This window comes from Phodopus roborovskii, unplaced genomic scaffold (assembly GCF_943737965.1).
Source record: "Phodopus roborovskii unplaced genomic scaffold, PHOROB, whole genome shotgun sequence".
Classification (NCBI taxonomy): domain Eukaryota; kingdom Metazoa; phylum Chordata; class Mammalia; order Rodentia; family Cricetidae; genus Phodopus; species Phodopus roborovskii.
In genome coordinates, this window is record NW_026126541.1 from 14,333,309 (window position 1) to 14,355,865 (window position 22,557).

The following is a 22,557-nucleotide window of genomic DNA, read 5'->3' on the forward strand; positions in this document are numbered from 1 at the left end:
GTGTCGACTCCGCCCCGCCCCGCCCCGCCCGGCTGGTCTGGATTGCCCCGGGGCACGCCTGGCCAGCGCCGCACATCGTGGGAGGAGCTTCGAGAAGATCATGGGGGAGGAGCCTCCGCAACACCCTAGGGTCTGTCTCAACCTTCCGACCTCATCCTCCCTTGGCACTGAGACAGTCTCTCAAATTGTCCCTTCTTTCCCAGCCTCGCCCTTTCACCCGCAATCTATTCATTCTTCAAGACTGAGTACTGACAGTGTCACCCCCGAGCAAAACAGAAAACTTCATCCTCCTGTGAATTTAAAACAGGAAGGTTAATGTTCCACTCACTGTGTGGACCAGACTGACCTTGAACTCGTAGAGATCCTCCTATCTCTGCTTCCCGAGTTCTGGGACTAAAGGTGTGCACCACCCCTGATCTTTATATGTATTTTTAGATTTTTAAGTTAGCACACAAAGTAATGAATTTCATTATTATAATATCCCCTTCCTTCATATTACTGTATGCACCTGTGTAGGCCGAAGGTCAGCCTCTGTCTTTCCTCAGAAGATGTCTGTCTACAATGTTTTGAGACAGCTTCATTCCCAAGGACCTTTCAGCCAATTGACTAGCCATCCAATGAGCTCAAAGGATCCTCCAGCCTCTGCCTCCCACGTTGAGATTACAGGCTCAAATCACTGTATCAATTGCTGGGGATAGAACTAGGTTTTTGTTTTTTGTTTTTTTTTTTGTTTTTGTTTTTGCTTTTGTTTTTGTTTTTTTTTTTTTTTTTTTTTTTTTTTTAAGACAGGGTTTCTGTGTAGCTTTGGAGCATGTCAAGGAACTCTGATCCAACTGCCTCTGCCTCCTAAGTGCTGGGATTAAAGGCATGCACCACCACTGCCCGGCATGTTTTAAGTGGTTGCTGCGTTATGTCTATTCACAGTAATAGAATAGTGACTAAGACAGGTCCCAAGGATCAAACTCAGGTGTTGGAACAAGGCCCATGAATGAAGCTGTGTGGGGAGATTTCTGAGACCTTGTGAGAAAATTCCAAATAAACGAGGCGGGTCTTGTAACCTCTGTTCCTCTCTGGTGTGTGTTGTTCTTGGATTATACTTCCATGCCCTTCTCAGATGTGTTGGATAGGAGTGAGTTCATTTTAGATTATTCATTACAGCTGGCTGTTGTTATTTGTTCATCTGCCTCTACAGAAAAACATGTTTTTGTTTGTTTGTTTGTTTGTTTTAACCAGGAGCAGCCTTTCCTTGTGATTGTATACTTTACTCTCTGGCTCTTCTTAACCCTCAGAGGATAGTGTGTGATGCTCTGAATGAAGTTGGCTATTGCACGAGTCTTTGCCTCTTAGGTCCTGCTCTCCCAGGTTCACCCTTCCATTCGAGTGGTAAACACAGGCTCACAGCATTACTGAAAAGTCCATACTTGCTCACCGAGTCAGCTCCTCAGCTCTTTATTGTTATTTATTTGAGACAGTTTGTTTTTGAACTATTGACAATTCCTCTGCCTCAGCTTCCCAAATGCTGGCATTATAAACTGTTCTTGTGTGTGCATTAACTACCATATGCTGCTCCACACCTATGATTTATAGGTAAGGTTCCCCTGCTTTTTAGGATCCTTTTTTTTTTTCCTTTTCTTTTCTTTTTTTGATAGTTTGGAGCTTTGGAGTGATGATTCAGTCATTGAGAACACTTTCTGCTTTTCAAGGGGACCTGAGTTTGGTTCCCAGTACCCCCATCAGGCAACACACAACCACCTGTGACTCCAGTTACAGGAAATCAGACACTCTCTTTAGGCCTTTACAGGTACACACACACACACACACACACACACACACACACACACACACACACACGGCACACATACATATAAATATAGAAATTAATTGAGGCTTGGTCTACAGAGCTAGTTCCAGGATGGCAAGGGCTCTTACACAGAGAAACCCTACGTCAAAAAAAAAAAAAAAAAAAAAAAAAAAAAAAAAAAAGCAACAACAAAAAAGAAACTAAAATCTTAAAAATTTATTTTAGTGTGTGTGTGGTATATGTAGCTGATCAACTAGGCCAGAAGAGGACATTGTTTCAGAATATTCCTTTACACTGTGTGAAGATGTGTTACTGTGATTGGTTTAATGAAGAGCTGCATGGCTGGGGCTGGAAAGATGACTCAGTGATTAAGAATACTAGCAGGACTTCCAGAGGTCCTCAGTTCAATTCCCAGCAACCATATGATGGCTCACAACCATCTGAATTGAGATCTGGTGCCATCTTCTGACCTGCAGGGATGCATGCAGACAGAAACTGTATACATAATAAATAATCTTAAAAAAAAAAAAAAAAGAGCTGCATGCTGGAGAGATGGCTCAGAGATTAAGAGCACTGTATTGGCTGCTCTTCCAGAGGTCCTGAGTTCAAGTCCCAGCAACCACATGGTGGTTCACAATTATCTGTAATGAAACCTGCATACATGCAGGCAGAACACTGTATAATAACTAACTAAATAAATAAATCTTTTAAAAAACCAAAGAGCTGCATGGGCAATAGCTAGGCAGGAAGAGGTCAGTTGGGACTTCTGGGGAAAGCGAGGTCTGGAGGAAGAAGAGGCAGGAGGTGAGGTAAAAGCCACATGACAGCTTGTAGATTACTAGAAATAGGTTAATTTAAGTTACAAGAGCTAGTTAGAAACAGGCCTAAACTAAGGCAGAGCTTTCATAATTAATAGTCTCTGTATCATGATTTGGGGGTTGGTGGTCCAAGAGAGCCTACTAGAGGACATCCCAGCCAGTTGAAGTTACAGGTGGTGGCTGGTGGCTATCTGATAAAGCATGCTGGAAACTGAATTGATCTTTTCTGGAATTCAACAGCAAGTGCTCCTCATTACCGAGACATCTCTCTAGCCTTAGGTTTTCTCTTGTTTTGTTTTAAAAAAAACATCTATTTTATTTATTTATGCATTTTTGTTTTTTTGAGACCAGGTTTCTCTGTGTAGCCCTGGCTGTCCTGGAACTCACTCTGTAGACCAGGCTGGCCTCAAACTCAGAGATCTGCCTGACTCTGCCTCCTGAGTGCTGGGATTAAAGGTGTGTGCCTCCACTGTCCAGCACATTAGAGGTTTTATGAGACAGTGTTTGTTTCTCTGTGTAACAGCTATAACTGTCCTGGAACTTACTTTATAGACCAGAAATCCTCTTGGCCTCTGTTTCCCAAGTGTTGGGATTAAGGGCATGCACCACCATACCCGCCTTCATCTAGTATTCTTAATGGTTGAGCCATCTCTCCATCCTCGGTGTTTTGGGTTTTTGAAGCAGGTCTCTCTATGTGGCTCAAGCTGACCTTGGACTTACGTTGTAGACTGTGTGCCTTGAACTCTCCATTGTCCTGCCGCAGCCTCCCCAGTATTAATATTTGCAGCCTGTGATGCCACACACAGCTTCAAAGATATTTTTATTTCCTGTGTCGTTGGAGGCATTTAACAGCTCTTTGGAAAGTCCATACTGCTGTCTCATTTGCTGGGTCCTTTTGTCTGTTTTGATTTTGCTTTAAGATATCATTACCCTCAGGGTTTTGTCTTGTCTTTGGCTCATTCACTTCTCTTTTCTCAGGCCATTTTCCCCTTCTTCTTGGCTTGAACTATTCTTTCCAAGACAATGGCTCTAAAGTATTTAGCTAATAGCTCTGCTGAGTACCAATAAAGGGCATTTACATGTCTACTAGATATTGCTCACAGGCATTTTGATCCCAACATGCTCTAATATCACCTTCCTGCCCCCCAATTTTTTTTCCTCCAGTGGCTTTTGTGGCCGTCGGTCTTTTTTCATCTTTTTGTTTGTTTGGTTTGTTTTTATTTTCAAGACAGGGCTTCTTTGTGTAGCCCTGGTTGTCCTGGAACTCTGTAGAGCAGGTTGGCTTTGAACTCAGAGACTGGCATATCCCTGCCTCCCAAGTGCTGGGACCAAAGGTGTGTGCCACCACCACTGGGCTACCTTTGCTGTCCTTGACTAAGAATTAAAGCCTTTTGAGACTGAACCTACTTGCTAAATTCAAGTCACGTGTCACATTTATCCTAACTACCCAAGGCATGGTTCCTTCCTTTGCTTAATTTCTCCTTCCTTCCTACTTCTCTTCCTCACTCCCATTTCCCTCTCTTTCCCTTCGTCCTTATTTGCTTTTTAAGTGTGTATGGGTATTTTGCCTTTATGTGTTTGTACCTCATGTGTGCCTGGTTCCCACAGAGGTCAGAAGGTGGTGCTGGGATGGGAGTTACAGGTGGCTTTTGAGCTGCCATATGGGTGCTGAAATCAAACCAAACCCCTCTGGAACAGCAGTCAGTGCTCTTAATCGCTGAGTCATCTCTCCAGTCACATTCCTTATTTTCATTTTTAAAAATTAGGGCGTCTTGTAGCACAGGCTGGCCTTGAATTCTCTGTAAAGATGAAGTTAACTGTGAACTTCTGATCTTCCTATCTCTAGTTCTCAAGGCTGGGATTAACAGGTATGAAACATCATGCCTGGCTACTTGCTTTATATTCTATTAGAGTACCGCCTCACTTTCCTACCTGTGTTGGCTAATTTTATGTCAACTTGACATAAAATTTTATGTCAACAGGCAGAGTCATCTGAGGCAAGGGAATCCCAGTGAAGAAAATGCCTCTGTAAGATTGGACTGTAGCCAGGCGGTGGTGTTCCATGCCTTTAATCTCAGAGGCATGCAGATTTCTTCCTTCTGTGAGTTCAAGGCCAACCTGGTCTACAGAGCAAGTTCCAGGACAGCCTCCAAAGTTACACAGAGAAGCCCTGTCTCGAAAAATAAACAAACAAACAAACAAACAAAAAAAAAAACTGGGCTATGGGTGCTGATGGGACATGCCTTTAATCTCAGAGTAAGTGCCAGGACTGCCAGGAGAGGACTTTTTTTTTTTTTTTTTTTTTTTTTTTTTGGAGACAGGGCTTCTCAGTGTGAGAGTCCTGCTATCCTGTAACTCACTTTGTAGACCACGCTGGCCTCGAATTCATTGAAATCCACCTGCCTCTGCCTTCCAAATGCTGGGATAAAAGGCATGTGCCACCACCAATCAATCACACTCTATTTAATGCACGAGTTTGTTTCCAATATTTCACTTAAACCGTTGCAACATGTTGTGGTGGTGGTCCAGGCCTTTAATTTCACACTCAGAAGGCAAAGGCAGGCGAATCTCCATGTGAGTTTGAGGACAGCCTGGTTTAAATGGCCAGTTCCAGGCTAGCCAAGGTTACATAGTGAAACTCTGTTTCAAAAAAGACAAAAACAAAAAAACAAAAACAAAAACTGAAGCAAACATTTCGCAACATATATCTTTCCAACCTTTGCCAGTGTTTTTAGAGGATACATTTATTTCTAGAAGAACTGCTGAGTTCCGAGTCTTCCTTATTTAAAACGAACAAAAACAAGAACAACAACAAAAAAACCCGGCTACAGCGGATTTAAAAAAGCCTTAATAAGGGAGGGCTAGATCGCTCGCGATGTCTTTTGGGAGTTGTAGTCCTTGCGGTGCTTGCTGGGAATCGTGGTCTGAGAGCGCTTCAGGAAGCGGGCGTGGACGAGCCTGAGGAACGGAGGGTTTTAGGACCCGGCGGGGCTCGGCGGACTAGGGCTAAGGGTCGGGGAGGTCGGGAGCGCGCCCGCGATTCCGGAGCAGTGGCGGCGTTGCCGGAGTCGGGAGCGAGCAGGCCTGCGAGCGGCTGGGGTGCTGGAGGAGGAGCGGGGGGCTCGGTAAGCGGCGCGGGCCCAGCCGGGTCCTGGAACCTGGCCAACCCCCGCGGGTCCGCCCTAGCAGGCCCGGACCCGGAGGCGGCCCTGGGGGCGGGGCCTGCGCCTGCCGCGGGGCGAGGGTGACGGGGCAGGGGGAGGGCTGCAGCTGCCCGGGCGGCTCGCGGCGGCCGGGGCCGGCCTGGGGCCGCCGAGTGGAGCGGCTCCGCTCCCCGCTGCTTTCGAGCGCCCGCTACCGGCCTGGCCCTGCCCCTCGGACGTCGCTCGAGGCCTCCCTGCGGGCGAGGCGCTCACCTTTGACCCCAGCGCGGGGCTGACCCTAATGGGTCAGCTCCTAGGAGAGAGCTGCTGCTCCTGGGGAGGCCGGCCCCGCGAAGTGTTCAGATGCCCCGGAAGGGCCGGATCCCGCGCTCTCCAGTCCCCGCCCGACAGTCTTCAGCACCCACTTCGCGCAGAGTTAATAAGCCCACTTTGCTCTCATGGGATGAGTGGGCGCCAGCCGCTAAACCCACCTCTTCCCTGGTGGGTGTGGCGAAGAAAGAGAACAGTCGCCGGGGAAGTTGCCAGTGCTGTCCCTGGCGAATGGGACAGTGGATGGATACTTGAGCCGTGTCCTAATAAATGTTCCTGGACTATCGGGACCTCCCCGGCTCTTTTTTTTTTTTTTCTTTCCCCAGAAAGTGCTTTAAACTTAAGAGAATTTTCCTTGTAAAACAGGGCAAGCATGGTACTTAAACATGGTTTGCCATATGTAGCCCTGGATCCCTGGCCGGTTTGGAACTAGCTATGTAGACCAGGCTAACCTCCAACTTGTGGGAATCCTGTCTTTCCCTTCCAAATGCTGTGATTTCAGGGTACCTCACCGTGCCTGGCTGCTTTCCTGTCCGTGATGTAGCACAGGGTTGCTTGGAATTATCTTTGGTAGGAGTTCGATTGGATATGGATGCATAGTCATTTTCACACGAAAGCTTTCAACTCGTGTTAGGAGTGTAAAGGGGGTTCCCATTCTTTTCTAAGTGGATGAGCAAGCCTTTAATGTGTTTTTATTATGACAGTCATTGTGCCTTGTCATGTTTAATATTGATCTCAGCACTTAGGAGGATGGCTGAGGATTTGAGGCCAGTCTGAGATACAAATTGAGTTCAAGGCCAGCCTGAGCAGCTTCGTTCCAAATGAGAACAAACCTCAAAACCAAGGGTTTGGGATGAGGTATGGTTCAGAGGTTGAGTGTCTGCTGCTCTTTCAGAAGACTCCAGTTCAGTTCTTGTACCCACATTGCTTCCCAGCTCTCACACCAGGCAACTCACAGCCATTTGTAACTCCAGGACCCCAGGATCTGATCTTTGGCTTTTGAAGGAGCTTGCACTCTTGAACACATACCCATACACAGATACAAATGCACATATCAAAAAATAAAAAAACAAAACAAAACAAAAAACAAAAACTCAGATTCATAGAATTTGGAAACTATGACCAAATAAATTGATTCTAGGTATGTGAAGGTGAGCTGTTGATTTAGCACAATTATGAGCATCAGCTTAAGCTGGCAGCTTGGAATGGTTTTTGTTGTTGTTTTTGGTTTTTCAAGACAGGGTTTCTCTGTGTAGTCTTGGCTGTCCTGAACTTGCTTTATAGACCAGGCTGCCCTCAAACTCAGATATCCCACCTGCCTCTGCCTCCCCAGTGCTGGGATTTAAGGTATACACCACCACCACCCCCTGAGTAATTTTTGGAGAACAATCAGACATATTTGGACAAAGTTCTCCAGGGTGTATGTGACAGATCTGTGTGAAGGCATCTGTATGGCGTGATGGGTAGCTGTGATTGCCTCAGAAAGTCAGGAGATCTAGTAGGGAAGATATACTTGAACTGTGTGCTGAAGGTTAAGTAGGAGCTTGCACAATCAGCCTTTTGAGTTGGAGAGAACAGCCTTTGCAGAGATGGTGGAAGATCTGAAGGGAAGATGGTGTTCCTGTGGGCGTCAGAGATTCGTCAGACAGGGTGTGTGTTGGGGAATTGTCTGGAGGTCAGAATGAAAAGAGGTGGGGAATGACTGAAATTGAAAAAATTGACCTATTCATGTATGTATGCCTACGTGTGTGTACACCACATGTGTGCCTGGTGCCTTCATAGGCCAGAAGAGGGCATCAGATCCCCTGTAACTGAGGCTAAGGATGGCTGTGAGCTGCCATGTCAGTACTGGGAATTGAGCCTTGGTCCTCTGGAGGATGACTCAGTATTCTTAACAGCTGAGGTGTCTCTCCAGCCCTGTAACACTTGGAAGTGCAGATTAAGAAGATAGATAATGAAAGACAAGATGAGTTGTTACACTTGAGTAAGAGTTAGAAGAACTTGGCTGTGGTAAGGAGAGGAGCAGAATGGATTCTAGAAACAGTTCTGAGGCAGATGCCATGTGCAGGGTGTGGACTAAGGTTTTCTGACTGTAGGGATTCGTGGATGAGATTTCATTTACCCGGATAGCCATTCAAGTGGGAGTCTGTATTTTAGGATATAGAAAACATCTTATTTTCCTGGTTCAGGCTTTCAAACCCAGGGCCTTGTTCATTATGGGCAAATGCTTTAGCACTATGTTATACTCCTAACAGAGCAGACTTTTAAAAGTTGGGTGTCAATGGGAAGAATTTAGTTGGGCCTGGTGCATTGAGGTCAAGTTGCTTGTGGGATATAGAGGGGTAGGTGTTAGTCGGGAGCTGCAACTAAGAAGCTAAACAGCTTGGCAATAGCTGTGAGTGAAGAAGGCATATCTGGGAAAAATCATGACAGGTGCAATTAGGAATGTGTAGCTTTTGTTTATTTGGTTTTATTCTTGAGGTAGGTTCTCACTGTGTAGACCAGGCTACTATCGAACACATAGCGATAGGGCTGCCTCTACCTTGTAAGTGCCAGATTTTATTAAAGAGTGCCCAGCCCAATATGTATCTTTTTCTACCTAATGGGAGAGATAATAACTTCATGATGTTTTGGTATCTTTTGTCCTGTACTGTACTTGTATTAGTATAAAGTCTTTTGATTGATTTATTTATTTTTTAAGTAAGGCTGGGTCTCTCAGTGGTCTAGAACTAGCCTAACGAGCCTTGGGATTCACACTGCCTTCCTCAGTGTAGGGATTATAACTGCATGTCACCAAGCCCAGATTGTTGTTTCTGATGTAAGGTTGTGGTCATTAAACTTGGGGCCTCATTCTTGCAAGGTAAACACTTTGCTATTGTACCTACCCTCTCAGACTCTCCTCTTTAAGTTTATTTATTATTGTATATGTGCTTTATGTATGCATTATGGAGGCCAGAAGAGGGTGTTTCATTCCCTATTCCCTTGAGACTGTGTCTTTCACTGAATCTGGAGCAGGGTGGCAGCCAGCAAGTCTTGGTGACCCTTCTGACTTTGTCCTTCATATTTCTGGGGTTTTAGATGTAAGGATTCAAGCATTATGCTGGCCTGCCCCTGTCACCTGGCAGAATGTACTCAGGCAGTACCCTGGTCAGCCCAGGGTTCCATGGTTTGGTAGTCTGTACTCAGGTGCAAAGGACCCCTTTAAAAGACAGACCCCTGCCCACTTACTCTCTCTTTCCCTCTGTTTTTCCTGCTGTTCCCCTGGGGCAGACAGGACTTTTCCTGTCTCCTTTTCTGTCCTCTCTCTGTCTCTGTGTCTCTGCCCCCTTTCCCTTTCTACTAAAACTTCTCACTAAGCTCTCTGTCTGTCTGACATGTTTGTCCCCAGCTTCAGTCACCCTCCCCTGCCATGGAATCTGCCAAGGTTCTCCTCTGGCTTTATCATAACAATAGTTATGTGTGTGGTCTCACCCAGATTTTTATGGGAGTGCTGGGGATTTGAACTCGGATTCCTATGCTCATTAAACCATCTCTCCAGGGACCTCCACTTTTTAAAATGTTGTTTGTTTGTTGTAGCAGAGTCTCTTGTATTCTAGATTGCTAGCAATCTAGGATATAGACCTTGAACTTTAAAATTATTTTTATTTTTTATTTATGTTGTTTATGTGTGCCTGTGTATGTGCTCAAGGAGGTGAGAGGTGTTGACTCCCGGAAGCAGGAGCTCCAGGCAGTTGTGAGCTAGCTGCCTTATGTGGGTGCTGGGAATTGAACTCAGGTCCTCTAGCAAGAACAGTATGTGTGTTCTTAACCACTGAGCCATTTTTCTAGCCCTCGAGCTTGAACTTCAATTCTAAGATTCTAATGTCTTTGCCTCTATAGTGTATCATCATGCCCGCCTTTATAAAAGATCTTTATTTTTTGAGATAGGGTTTCTCTATGTAGCACTGGCTGTCCTGGAACTTGCTATGTACACTAAGCTGGCCTTGACCTCACAGAGAGCTGCCTGTCTTTGCCTTCTGAGTATGGAATTAAAGGCTTTTGCCACCATGCCTAGGCCTTTATAGGCTGTAAATGAGTATTACTTATTAAACTTTCAAGAACTCAGCTGGGTGGTGGTGGCACACACCTTTAATCCCAGCACCCCAGAGGCAGAGGCAAGAGGATCTCTGTGAGTTTGAGGCCAGTTTGGTCTACAGAGTGAGTTCCAGAGCTGTTACACAGAGAAATCCTGTCTTAAACAAAAGCAAAACAAAACGAAAAACAAGACTTGCAAGAACTCAGCTGTCTTTGTAAACTGCAGTTAACTTGGACTTCCTTTATGATTATGTTAGTTTCCTTATACTGTTCATTTTCTTTCATACACCCTCCCACCCCCATTTCCCAGCATGAGAGATGGAACCCAGGGGCTCCTGCAGGCTAGGCAAGCACATTTCCAGGCAGCTGCATCCTCAGCCCTGTAGTTTCCATTTTCTCTCTAGGTGGCTGCTATTCATGAGCTTATACTGTTCATCAGAAAGGAAATAAAGGAAATGAGAAGAGTAACATTGTACTGTTTGAGGAAGTTCAGAGTTTGAGCAGGAGACACGCAGTTTGAATTTACAAGAGGTGTCTGCTTAAGAAGAGCATCTCATGATGACTTTTGTTATCTGAGAAGGCAGGGAAGCAGAGCTTTCAATCAGAATTCCCTGAAATATTGTCAAGTTGGAGTTTTTTTCCTTCTTTTGAAGGTACAGGCTGACCTCAAACTCATGGAGATCCACCTGTCTCTGCTTCCAAATGCTTGAATTTAAAGGTGTGTACCACCACTGCCCAGCTTGTGTTCAGTTTTAAGGTATGCCCATCCCCTAAGGTTGTAACTCATCTGGTTTTTAATAATTTGCTAGTTCCCAGTGTCTGATTTTCTGTGTGTACAAGGCATTCTTTTTTTTTTTTTTTTTTTGGTTGTTTTGTTTTTTGTTCTTTAAGACAGGGTTTCTCTGTGTAACAGTCCTGGCTGTCCTGGAACTCACTTTGTAAACCAGGCTGACCTCAAACTCACAGAGATCCACTTGCTTCTGCCTCCTCCTAAGTGCTGGGATTAAAGATGGGTGGCACCACCTGGTGCACAAGATTCTTATGTATATTTTATTTACTTACTATGTTTGTATGTGTCTCTGGGTGCACTCATGCTTTAGGCTGTGTGGAGGTCAGAAGACAACATGTGGGAGTCAGGACTCCTTCCACCATGTGGATGCCGGGGCTCAAACTCAGGGTGTCAGGCTTTATTGCAGGTGCCTTTACTCGCTGAGCTATCTAGCCACTCATAAGACATTCTAATAGAGCTGATCGGTAGAACATTTAGTGTCTTTACCATTTGCCAGCTGTGTTATTTTGGGCAAAGTAAATCCATATAAAGTTGTGACAGTTGTATCTATTTTATCTGATGATTGTAAAGAATAAATGCGGAGTATTTACAGCTTGGAGAATGGTGCCAAGTGCATAAGTTCTCAGTAATGCTGTTGAGTTAGGGCATATCACCTCCCACAGAACGGAAGCAGTGCTTTGAAGAGAAGGAATGACTGAAGAATTCCACATCCAGGAATTGAAAGAATAGTGATAGAATGAAGAGGGTATTCTGTCCTGGTCTCAGTGAAAGGGTTCAGGGAGATGGATTTGAGAATTCAGGCTACTCCTCTTTCATTTTAGAGGAAGACTTGGAGTAAGTAGCAATAGAAATCTGGTTGGTTAGCTCAGTTGGTTACAGTACAGTGCAAATAGCAGTAATGATGGAGTAAGACAGAAGGGGTTCCATGCTTGTTTCCCAGACCTTGGGCTGGAGGTGGGGGAACTTGTTGCCCATGCCAATAAGAGAACTGTGCCAAGGAATCATGTGAAAGCGAGCCAAGTCCTTACATTTGTAGGCCAGCATGTGTGGTAGGTCATACAGAAGGGTGAAGGATGCAGGTAACTTTTTTCTTCAGTGTTAGTTAGGGATAGAACCCAGGGCCTCTCTGGAATGTCTACACCCCTGGCTCTGCCTAAACACACACACACACACACACACACACACACACTTTTTTCCTTTTTTTTTTTTTTTTTTTTTTTTGAGATGGTTTCTCTGTAGCTTTGGCGCCTGCCCAGGAACTCACTCTGTAGACCAGGCTGGCCTCAAACTCACAGAGATCTGCCTGTCTCTGCCTCCTGAGTGCTGGGATCAAAGGTGTATGACACCACAGCTCATCCCCACACATACATTTTTAAACCTTTTGTTTGTAGTAACCAGGAAACTTTTAGGAGAGCCAGGTTAGGAGTCAGTTTTTGGCTTGTTATAAATGTATTGTCTCTTTTAGGTATTGGGGGAATGGCTCAGGGCAAAATTGTCTCCTATGAGATCCACTGATCTGAGACTTTTGTTTATGCTGTATTTGTTTAACTCCATGAAGCAGTGATTCTTTGCCTTTCTGAAACACCTGATGGTCTAATATAGAGCTGAACAGCCAGTAGCGAGGCAGGAGCATGGATAGGTGGGGCTGGCAGACAGAATTAAATAGAAGGAGAAGCCAGGAGAAAAGAGGACCTAAAGAACAAGGAGAGGAGGACGTCAGGGGCAGCCACCCAGTCAGCCACAGAGTCAGAGGGAAAGTACGACTTATAGCAGAGAGGTAAAGCCCTGGGGAAAAGGTAGACAGGCTAAGATAAGAAAAGCTGGCTACACTCATAACTAAGAATAAGCCTCCGTGTATTTATTTGGGTGCTGGGTGGTGGGCCCCTCAAAAAGCTAAAAGAGTAAAACATCAAACAACAGGGAGCGATTGTAAAAAATGGCCATGACAAGTTGACTTTGCTAAACTTTTGTTTGTATTTTGAGACGGTCTTGATCTGGCAGTGACCCTCCTGTTCAACCTTGAATGTTGCAGTTATAGACTGATGATATAACACCTGGTGTTTTGTGTGTATATGCCCATGTGTGCAGGTATGGGTGCTAGACATTGATGTTGATATCCTTTGATACAGGTCTCTCACTGAATGTGAAATTCAGTGATGAGCTAGCTACTCTGGCTGAATGTTCATTTCCCAATGTTGGATACAGATGCTCAAACTCAGTATGTAGGTGAGGATGACCTTGAACTCTTTGATTTTCTTGTCCCACCTCATTAATGCTGGGATTACAAGCATGTGCCACAGTGGCCAGTTTAGATGAGTGGTTTGCAAGCTTTGGAATTACTGGAGTAGGCTTTGTTAACTTTGTCATTGTTAGCATAGTGGGGTGAGTACTTCCTTGTTGGAGAATGTTTCCTGTGCATTGTAGGATGCTTAACAATGCCCCTGGCCTTTCCCTGGTGGATTCCATTGGTATTTCTCCTGTTTGGAACAACCAAAAATGTCTTTAGACAAGTGTCCTGTGGGGGCAGTTAGAAACCACTGGAGTGATTGTTAAAAACTTCTAGGGCTTCCTCCCCCAGCTAGGTGTGGTATTGCATGCATTTAGTCCCAGAACTTGGGAGGCAGAGTCAGGTGAACCTCTGTGAATTCTAGGCCAGCCTGGTATATGTAGTGGATTTCAGGATAGCCAGGACCAAATAGAGAGGCACTTTTTCAACAAACAAAAAATGTAGACTGTAGTTGGATTTTCTTTGGTTTGCTTGCCCCCAAATAATGACAGGGAGACTTATTAATTATGAAAGCTTGGCCTTTAGCTTAGGCTTGTTCCCAACTAGCTCCTCCTCAACCCCTGAGACAGGGTTTCTTTGTGTAGCTTTGAGCCTGTCCTGGAACTTGCTCTGTAGACCAGGCTGGCCTTGAACTCACAGAAATCCTCCTGCCTCTGCCTTCCTAGTGCTGGGATTAAAGGTGTGTCAGATATTCTGGGCCTGATGGCTGAAGATGGATTCCCCAACATTTCAGAGGAATCCTGGATGACTGTCCAGGCAGCCAGCTGTCTGTGATTTCTATCGTCCTGCCCCCAACTGCTCTTATAACTTAAATTAACCTGTTTCTGTTAATCTATGTTCTGCCATTTGGCTTTTTGCTTCTTCATTCTCTTTGTCTGACATCCTTCATGTCTTGCTGGGGTCTCCTGTATGCCTAAATTCACTCCTCTGTGTCCTGTCTCTGCTTGGAAGTCCCACCAAATTTGGAGAAATTACTCTATTGTATATCTATCCTCTCTTCATGAGTCCAAACTTTTATACCTAAACTATTTTCTATTATAACTTGTTTTACCATCTTAAAATTTTTTTTAGACATAAAAACATTTTCTTAGGTAAACAACTTGAGCTTTTGTGTCTTTCAACCTTATAAACTTTATGTCTCTTTTTAAAGTTTCTTTTCTGAATTTGGTAACAAAATGGTATAACTATCTAGTCTTCAACCTTATCAGAGACCCAAGAAGGATAAATTATTACCTAAGTAAACATGGAGTACAAAGCAAGCAACTTCCAAAACTACAGAGATCACAGGCAGCTGGCTGCCTGGACGGTCACCCAGGTTCCTCTGCAGCCCTGGGACATCCATCTTCAACCATCAGGCCCAGAATATCTGACATACTTTATGTGAAGCAGGAATTTTAGAGGGCTGTTCTACCTTGTCTTGGCAAAGTTTGACAGTAGCCTTCTTTTGTGTCCTGTTTGTCCAATTTGGACAGCATAACTGTCATCAGTTGAGGCAACAGCAGTTTCTTGCCCAATGGCTAACTTTACCACAAACAAAAACAAACTCCATATGGAGGTTCTTCGATGCCCATCATTTTCTCTGAAGTAGATTGGTATTGCTAGGGGTGGAAGTATCTCACTGTCATGAAAAGCCTTACGCTATTAAAACATCTTAAATGCCATATTCTGTAGATCGCTGAAGTATTTAAAGACCACCTATTTATCTAAAACTACCTGCTTGACCTTCAAAACATACCTAACATGACTACAAGTTTGATTGCTATATATACTAACCTGCATTTCTTAATTATACTTAGTGTTTTTTTTTTTTTTTTTTTTTTTTGAGACAGGGTTTCTCTGTATAACAATCCGTCTGTCCTGGAACTTACTTTGTAGACCAGGATGGCCTTGAACTCACAGAGATCCCCCTGCTTATGTCTCCCAAGTGCATGCATGTTTGTACGAGGGTGTCAGAGTCACTGGAACTGGAGTTGCAGACAGTTGGGAGCTGCCATATGGTTCTGGGAACTGAACTCAGGGACTCTGGAAGAGCAGCCAGTGCTCTTAGCCTCTGAGCCATCTCTCTAGCCCCCATGTCTCAAGTATCATTAGTGTCTTCTTTTAAATTTCTGATGTATTCTATTATGATTGTATTATACTTTTTCCATTTTGCTGATAGACTTGTTTTTATTGAACTAAACATTTTTTTCTCCACTCCCCTTTTTCTCCTCTCCTCTCCCCTTCCACACTCATTTACTCAGGAGGCCTTGTCTTTTTCCCCTTCCTAGATGGATTCATGTATGTCTCTCTTAGACTCCTCTTTGTTACCTATGTTCCCTGGGGTCATGTCCTTTGCTTTATGTCTAATATCCACTTGTGAGTGAGTATATATTGTATATGTCTTTCTGGGTCTGGGATACTGTTAGGAGCAGGTTTTCCCTGCTGGTCTGGGCCCATCGCTGCGCCAGCCCCAAATAACACACAGAGACACTCTATTAGATATAAAGCTGGTGGCCTGTTTCTAATGTTTCTTATTGGCTGGCTCTGTCTTACTGATTAACCCTTTTCTATTAATCTAAGTATTTCCACGTGGTGTCATCTTACTGGAGAAAGGGCTGGTGTTCTTCTCTCTGTCCTCCATCTTGACTTTCCTCCCTACTCCTCCCTCTCTCCTTGTCTCCTAGTCCCGCCTATCTTGCTTTCCTATTGGCCAACAGTGCTTTATTCATTAACCAATAAGAGAAATATATTTACAGAATGACATCTCCCATCATCTCCTCTTTTCTGTCTAAAATAAAAAGAAAGGTTTTAACCTTAGCATAGCAAAATATATCACACAACAGGAGCTTGGGAAATCTTTCCATTTTCTGGTGTCTTCAGTTTCTTTCTTCAAAGATTTAAATGTCTTTTACTTTTTTGGTTAGCATTACCCCAGGATATTTTGTTATTTCTGGCTATTGTGAAGGGTAATGTTTCCCTGATTTCTTTTTTTAGTCTGTTTATCATCTGTATATAGGAAGCCTACTGATTTAATTTTGAATCCTGCCACATTACTGTATGTGTTTTATTAGATGTAGGTGTTCTCTGGTAGAATTTTTGGGGTCATTTATATATACTATCGTATCATCTTGCTGATATACTTTTAAGATTTATTTATCTTTTTTTTATGGTGGGTGAGGTAGTGTATACCTTTAATTCCAGCACTCTCCTTACCTCTAGATTAATACTAGATCTAGCTGATTGGAAGTCAGCTGTCCTAACTATATTAAGAAAGTAGGATCCTCATCAATACATGGACACATAGGAAGAGTAAGATTAGACTGTGTCTCTGTCAGGGTTGTGCTGCTGCTTCAAAACCAAAATGGTGTAACAAGAACATTAACATGAGAGGGAGGCAGAGGCAGGCGGATCTCTGTGAGTTCAAGGCCAGCCTGGTCTACAGATCGAGTTCCAGGACAGTAAGGGCTACACAGAGAAACAAAAAAACAAAAAAGGTGTATTTTTTAGTTTTAATTGTATGTATGCTTGTATGTCTGAGTGTGGTTTGCCCTTGTGAGTGACGTGCTCTCAGAGGCCGGAAGGGATTGTTGGATCCTCAGGAGTCATAGTTACATGTTTTGCGAACCATGTATTTTGGGTGCTGGTACATAAACTGTACCACATCTGCAAGACCAGGACAAGTTCTTAACCACTGAGCCATCTCTTAAGCCTCTCTGCTGCATTTCAATACTCTTTTTAAAGAATGTTAAAGATTTATTATGTAGTGTAAATATGTGTGTTTATGAGTATGTATGTACACACATGAATAGTTACTTGCTGAGACCAGAAGAGGGTGTGGAAGCCAAAAGATAGCATCAGATCCCTGAAACTGGAGTCCTAGGCTGTCGTGAGCCTCCTGTCTGGGTAATGGGAACCAAAGTTTACAAGAGCAGCAAGCTCTCCTAATGACTGGGCAGTTACTCCACTCCCTAAAACATTTTTTTTTAAGTTGTTACATTTAATTAACTAATTACCTTGTGTGTGTGCTTATGCATGCCTGGTGCACATGGGGAGGGCAGCTTGCAGGAATCGGTTCTCTCCTTCACCATGTGGGACCCAAACTCAGGTTGTCAGAGTTGGTGGCAAGCACCTTTTCCTACTGAGCCACCTTGCCAGCCCTTGAATTCTCTTTATATATTTGCAAAACAGGGGCTGGGAATATAGCTCAGTGGTAGAGCACTTGTCTCTAATATGCAAGGCCCTGGGCTCAGTTCCTAACTACATAAAACAAAACAAACCACAACAACCAAAACTTAGAAACACAGAATAACCTTTTCAGTACAGAACAGAAACTTTTCAAAAAGGGTACACCCTAATCTAGGGATCTGGCATTTCTCTGTGAACATGTTTGTTTGTTTTGTTTCTCTGTGTATCCCTGGCTGTCCTGGAACTCACTCTGTAGACCAGGCTGGCTTCAAGCTCACTGAGATCCACTTGCCTCTGCCTCCTGAGTGCTGGGATCAAAGGTGCCACCACCACCCAGCTCTGTCCGAACTTGTTAATGTGTTCAGATCTTGGGGTGTTTGCTCCTGACTTTTCCTCCCTCTCTAACACTTTTCCCAAGAGGTTCAGTTCAGGAGGCTGGTTTCTTTTTATTATTTAAGCCTAGTATCACTTTCTCATTGAGACCTACTTTAATCTCCTAAAGTAGTTTACTTACAGTTCTCTCAACTTGCCCCCCCCCACCCCCCATTTTCAGGGTGAAAATTCTATCCCCGTGCATTTTTTTTTTTTTTTTTTTAATTTTTAAGTTTTTTGAGATAGGTTTTCTCTGTGAAGCTCTGGCTGTCCTGGAATTCACTACCAGGTTGGTCTGGAACTTACTGAGATCCACCTACCTCTGCCTCCCAAGTGCTGGGGTTAAAGGCATTTGACACGTGCTACCACCACCCAGCCCAGGCATCTCTCTTATTGTATTCTATGCAGCATCCCCAGTGCCTGACATTTAAAGGATGCTCGATGTATGATATTTGTTGAATGAATAAATAACTGACTTCTCTGTGCATACATTTTGGTTCCTAAACCATTGGTACATTAATTTACTTTTATTGCTTCTCCTTCTTTCCTATTTATATATTTATTTTTTTGTTGTGCTAGAAATTGAACTCAGGGCCACATACATTCCAGGCAGGGCCAGTACTCTGCCCTAAGCTATAGTTCTAGTCTCTCTTGATTTATTTTTGTTTTTTCGAGACAAGTTTTCACTGTGTAACAGTCCTGGAACTCACTCTGTAGACCAGGCTGGCCTCAAACTCACTGAGATCTGCCTGCCTCTGCCTCCTGAGTGCTGCGGTTAAAGGTGTGTACCACCACTGCCTGGTTTATTCTGTCACTTTAAAAGATTTTCTTTACTTTTTTGTTACATGATCACAGTGTTTTAAGATAATTTTCCTTCATATCTGGTTATAGGCGGTCTCCCCCTGCCAGGTTGATTTTTTTTTTTTTTTTTTTTTCCGGGTGGTGGTGGTAGGGTTGGGGTTGAACCATGGCCGTTTCAGGTAGTCAGGGTTGGCCTCAAGGTCACTTCACTAGTAATCTGAAGCCTTCTACTGAGTCACATTATCTCTCACCCCAAGGTACTTTCCTTTTTTAAGTTATAAAGTTTTATTTATTTATTTGTATTTTCAAGACAGGATTTCTCTGTGTAACAGCCCTGACTGTCCTTTAACTTGCTTTGTAGACCAGGCTGGCCCCTGTCTCCGCTTCCCAAGTCCAGGGATTAAAGGAATGGTCCACCATGCATGGTTTACTTAATTTTTGCATGTATGTCTGTGCACCATGTGTGTGTGCCTGGTGCCTGAGGAGTCTAGCAGAGTCAGGCTCCTCTGAGATGGAATTACAGACAGTTGTGAGCAGCCATGTGGGTGCTGGGAATTGAATCTGGGTCCTATGGAAGAGCAGCCAGTGTTGTAACTGCTGAGCCATCTTTCCAGCCCCAAGATATGGTATTACAAGTTTAATTTTAATTTCTGAAACCTAAAGAAAACCCTTTGAGATAGGGTTTCCTTGTGTAGCCCTGGCTGTCCTGGAACTTGCTCTGTAGACCAGGCTGTCCTCAAATGCACAGTAATCCACCTGCCTCTGGCTCCTGAGTGCTGGGATCAAAGGTGTGCACCACCAACGTCCGGCGAAAATTTACACTTCATATAGCCTTCCTCAGCACAAACACTAACCCTGTGGGAGCAGTGCTGGAGGAGCAGGGTTTGTGTTCTCAGTTCAAGTTGCTATGGGGCAGTTTGGGTGGCAAATTCCAGCGGCCTGTGATGATGACAGTGACTGCTGAGTTGAGACCCTTGGCTCTATTTCTTCTTGCCTCAAGTGGAAGGAAAATCATGAAGATAATTTAATGTCTTTGGAAATTTGGTAGATTGGATTGGAATTATTTTTTCCCTCCTCTTTTATTCCCCTTTGCTTATTAGAAAGTATTGATTCTGAAATAGAGAGAGTTTATTAGATTTGGGGTGGACATTGATTAGCTGTAATCCAATTATTGATCCTCATAGGGAGATGTTTGTAAACACGTGCTTTTTACACCTTGATGTTACTGCTAATCAACCCATTTGAAGCTGAGCACATATGAGATCTATATCCACTTGGAGTGGGATTGCATTGCTTGTGATTTATTTAAATAGCATTCTCTTGATTTCCCATTTAGTTTCCCTAGATGAGGACACCCTCCTCTTGACAGCCTCTATAAGCCACACAGGACTGTTTTGAGCAGGCTGTATCTCATGCTTGAAGACAAAGCCGTGATCAGTAGAGTGGAAACTGTCTGACTCTTTTGTCTTTATTTTTCCCTGTTTTCTCTAGATTATAATAAGCTTGAAAGCTTAGTGAAATAATAGAGAGGTCTTATCTAAAATTTTAGGTCTGATTTAGGACTTTTTATTGTTGTTGGTACTACCTAACTCAGAGCCTGTTTGTGCTACGCTGGTCTTTAACCTACTTTGTAACTGAGAATGATCATGAATTCTTGATTTTTCTATTGTTGTCTTCCTAGTGTTGGAATTTGAATGTGTATCACCATGCCTGGGGTTCTGGGTTTTATTTGTTTGTTGAGACAGAGTCTCACTCTGTAGTCCAAGCTAGCTTTGAATTTTCTTTTCAAGCTTTATTTTTATTTTATGTATATGGGTGCATCACCTGAATATATTTCTGTGCACCAGCTATGTGCTTGTGGAAGTCAGAGGATGCCATCAGATCTGGACCCAGAGTTACAGATTCTTGTGAGCTGCCATGTGCACGCTGGGAATTGAACTCAGGTCCTTTTAACTGATGAGCCATCTCTCCAGCTCTGGCCTTGAACTCTTATCAGTCCTCCTATGTGTTTTGCTTACAGGTGCAAGCCATCACACCTGACCAAAGTTTAAATATTTTTATTACATTTACTAATTTGTGTGGGTGCATGTGTATATGGTGTATGTGTGGAGGTCAGAGGGCACCTTGGGAGTTGTTTCTCTCCTTCTACCATGTGGATCCCTGAGATGAAAGTGAGGCTGTCAGGCTTGATTCCAAGTGCCTTTGCCTGTTGAGTCTGTCACCTGCCTGTCTGGCCAGGGTTTTGAGACAGAATTTCCGAGTGTAGTTGAGGCTAGCCTGGAACTTGATATAACCCTGGCTGAACTGGATTGCAAACATATACCACATCTGACCAGACCTATGACTTTTGAGAAGTTTTCCTTTTTATCTCAGAATTGGTAAGCAACCTCTGCTGAGCATTTCCCATGAACCAGGTATTTCTTTTTCTTTCCTTCCTTCCTTCCTTTCTTCCTTTCTTTTTCTTTCTTTTTTTTTTTTTTTTTTTTTTTTTGGTTTTTTGAGACAGGGTTTCTCTGTGGCTTTGGAAGCTGTCCTAGAACTAGCTCTTGTAGACCAGGCTGACCTCGAACTCATAGGCACGAACCAGGTGTTTCTAAGAGAAGAAGTATGTGATGTAGTCCTTATGCTAAATGTATTTAATACCTGCTTGGAGAAGTTATCTGTGTTTGGTACATGCTGCTACATGCTTAGAGGTGGTAATCTTCCTTTTTGGTTGTATGCATTAGGGCAAGATGATATCTAAGATAAAATCTTTTGTACTTTTGGGTACATCTTTTCTTTAAGTAAAATTTTGGTTTTGATTTGAGAGTTAATGTATATTTTCAAAATTACAAAATTAGTTCAGTTGTTTTGGATTTATCTGGAAGGGAAATGAGACTTTTCTATAGTATCCTGCTACTTGTCATTGTGTGGGCTTAGATTTCATACACAGAGCTCAGGATTTAAGAGCAAGGGAACTTGGTTAATAATAAAAATAAATCAGGGAGGTGAAGACTCAGTGTGTGTAAATCTGCACTGGAGACCTGTGGGATTTCAAGCCTCAGTTGAAAATATTAAGATTTCCTTGAAGGAAGATGTGAAGATTTGGGCATGATGCTAAAACTGCTTTTATATAGAACCGATAAATAGGTTGGAGTTTGATGTACAATAGTATTATAAATACATACAGTTAGGTTAGATAAGTAGTATATTATCATTTTGAAATAAGATTTATTTTTGACTTCTGTGTTCTGCTTATGTAGTCTCTTTGCAGAGGAATTTCTGCAGACCGTCAAGTGCAGCGTGATTTATGGGTTCGCAGTGAAGGCCAAGTGCTTCGCAGTGATGAGGACAGCTTGTGTGGGGGAAATCAATGGAGCACACCAGCCTGTAGCACACTTCCTGCCCTAATGGTCCCAAGCCCGATCAATATTTGAAATTTAACTGCACCATCATTCTGTGGGCACTGTGTGCTCTGTGCCCTTCCTGCTGTCCCCCTCAAATATGTGGCCAGACTTATTATAGATGGAGCTACTTACACGTTCCCGTTTCCTTTTAGATCTGCTTTAAGCTGTATCCACTGGCATAGTTTAAGGATTTAAATCGTATTGTGCTGTAGGCCAAGTAATATTTTAAGTCTTGACATTACCTAGCCTGGGGAAGGGATATTGAACTAATGTATAAGATCTATAACACAGTTATCATTTATTCCTCCTAAAATATTTCAGTAGATTCTGTAGTATCCTAGAGTGCTCTGGCACTGACCCTGCCTGTCTGCATCCTTCCCTCCCTCCTCCCTCTCTCCCTCTCTCTCTCCCTCCCTTCCTCTCTCCCTCCCTCCCTTGTTTTTCTTCTTTCTGGTTTATTAAGACAGGGTTCCTTGTAGCTCTGGCTAGCCTTGAACTCTGTAGCTAAGGATGACCTTGAATTTTTAATCCTCTTGCCTCCCTAGCTCCCAGATTACAGGTAGGTGTCACCAATGCTCCGACTTTGTCCGT

At 43.5% G+C, this 22,557-nt stretch overlaps 1 protein-coding gene across 1 annotated transcript in view; it reads left to right on the top strand.

Moving 5' to 3' along the window:
* Positions 1–5,594: 5,594 nt before the first annotated feature.
* The window catches only part of Armh3 (armadillo like helical domain containing 3), a 159,143-nt gene continuing 142,180 nt past the window's right edge, over positions 5,595–22,557 (top strand). Inside the window, exon 1 of the mRNA XM_051199991.1 lies at positions 5,595–5,744. The gene's annotated coding sequence lies outside the window, so the exon portion shown is untranslated. The remainder of the gene's footprint in view (positions 5,745–22,557) is intronic.